The 2,413-nt window shown below is 36.8% G+C and overlaps 1 non-coding gene across 1 annotated transcript; it reads left to right on the top strand.

Annotated features, from left to right (window-relative positions):
- Positions 1-1,574: 1,574 nt before the first annotated feature.
- On the top strand, positions 1,575-1,773 carry LOC119053623 (U2 spliceosomal RNA). The gene has a single exon (XR_005083335.2). It is a non-coding gene; the product is annotated as a U2 spliceosomal RNA (small nuclear RNA).
- The last annotated feature ends 640 nt before the right edge of the window (positions 1,774-2,413 follow it).

Genomic DNA, 2,413 nt, shown 5'->3' with positions numbered 1-2,413 from the left:
AGGAACTTAGGGAGGACCTGAACAGCATAAAAAAGATATAGTCAGAAACAAAGGATAACTAATTGAAATAAAGAATAAACTGGAGAGTGGATGAAGCTGAGAATCAAATCACTTATTTGGAACATAAGGAAGTAATAAACAACCAATCAGAATGAGAAGAAGAATAAAGAAACCAAAAAATGAGGATAGTATAAGCAGCTTCTGGAACAACTTTAAGAGGTCCAACATTCACATTACAGAAGGAGAAGAGAAAGAGTAAGAATGGAAATCTATTTGAAAAAATAATGAAAGAAAGCTTCCCCAGTTTGTTGAATGAAATAGACATGCAAGTCCAGGAAGCACAGACAGTTCCAAACAAGATGTATACAAAGAGGCCCATGCCAAGACACATCATAATTAAAATGGCAAAGGTTAAAGATAGAGAGAAAATCCTAAAAGCAGCAAGAGAAAAGCAGTTAGTTACCTACAGGGGAGTTACCATAAGATTTTCAGCTGATTTCTCAAAAGGAACTTTGCAGACTAGGAGGGATTGGCAAAAAATTATTCAAAGTCATGAAAAGCAGGGACCTAGAGTCAAGATTGCTCTATTCAGCAAAGCTATCATTTAGAGTTGAAGGGCAGATAAAGAGCTTCTCAGACAAAAAAACTAAAGGATTTCATCATCACCAAGCCATTATTATATTAAATGTTAAAGGTACTTATTTAAGAAAAATACCAAAACTATGAACAGTAAAATGACAATAAACTCAAAATTATTAACAATGAAATCTAAAAGAAACAAAAACAAAAACAAACTAAGCAAACAACTGGAACAGGAACAGACTCATAGAAATGGAAATATGGAGTGTTATCAGTGGGGAGGAGGAAGTGGGAAGGGGGAGAAAGGGATAAAAGATACAGGGAATAAGAAGTATAATTGATAGGTACCAAATAGACAGGGGATATTAAGAATAGTATAGGAAATGGAGAGCCCAAAGAACTCATGCACGACCCATGAAGATGAACTAAGGCGGTGGATTATGGAGAGAATAGCAGTACTGGACAGAGGGAGGCAAAGGGGAAAAATGGGACAACTGTATTAGCATAATAAGTAAAATATACTTAATAAAATATCTGCAAATCAATTAACATGATATACTACATAAACAAAATGAAGGATAAAAATCATATGATCATATTAGTAGATACAGAGAAAAACCTTTGACAAAATAAACTAGCACCCATAAAATCTTGCAGCACAGTGAGAATAGAACATGGTGCATTCTGAGAACTATAAGTAGTTCACTCTGACTAGAAGAAAAGTGAAGGCAGTTAAGAAATTGTGAGAAGACTGGAGAAAAATGGGACACAATACATATTTTGAAAATGAAGAAATGGAGTCTCAAAATGTTTACATCATTTTCCTGTGGTCATGTTGAATAGAAGAGCTAGAACCAGTTCTTCTCTGCCTCTTTCCTGCTTCACTGAGCTCATACCATACCACAGAGCCATCCTGCCTCTCTTTACTAATACCAAAAGAGATGCATATAAAGAATGTGATTCCTTTCATTTGTTAATCTAAACTGCATGGGGGAATTGCTTCTTGGCCTTTTGGCTAAGATCAAGTGTAGTATCTGTTCTTATCAGTTTAAACTGCATGAGGGAAGAGCATTTTCCTAAGTAATACCCTTCTGAGGGAATGCTCTACAGAAAAGGGCATAATCTACATTTAAAAAAATTCTTCCATGGCTTTAAAAAATATTTTATCATTGTTCAATTACAGCTGTTCCCTTTTTTTTCTCCCATTACTCTCCCCTGCCCTACCCACATCCCACCTGACACATTCAATCCTCTGCCTCCTGTTGTCTTTGTACATTGGTCCTTTATACATGTTCTTTGACTGGACCCTTCTTATTCTTTCCCTCATTACCCACCTTCCCTGTCCCCTCTGGTCACTGTCAGTTTGTTCTTCATTTCCATGTCTCTGGTTATATTTTGCTTCCTTGTTTGTTTTGTTGATTAGATTCCACTTATATGTGAGATCATATAGTATTTGTGTTTCACCACCTGGCTTATTTCCCTTAGCATAATTCTCCCCAGTTTCATACATGCTGTCATGAAGGGTAGGAACTCCTTTTTTCTTTCTGCTTGTACCACAGGTTTTTGACTCACTCATTACTGGTGGGCACTTAACATGCTTCAGCACTTAGCTATTGTAAATAATACATTGGGGCACATAGGTTCTTTTGAATTGGTGTTTCAGGATTCTTAGAGTATAATCCCAGCAGTGGAACTGCCTGGTCAAAGGGCAATTACATTTTTTATTTCCTGAGGAAATTCCATACTATTTTCCACAGTGGCTGCACCAGTCCGCATTCCCACCAACAGTGTATTAGTGTTCCCTTTTCTCCACAACCTTGCCAGCACCTGTGGT

Source organism: Artibeus jamaicensis, unplaced genomic scaffold (assembly GCF_021234435.1).
Source record: "Artibeus jamaicensis isolate MK-2021 breed Jamaican fruit bat unplaced genomic scaffold, CSHL_Jam_final contig_484, whole genome shotgun sequence".
NCBI classification, from domain to species: Eukaryota; Metazoa; Chordata; class Mammalia; order Chiroptera; family Phyllostomidae; genus Artibeus; species Artibeus jamaicensis.
The sequence above is the reverse complement of the archived record's forward strand: the minus strand, read 5'-3'. Positions and strand labels throughout refer to the sequence as shown.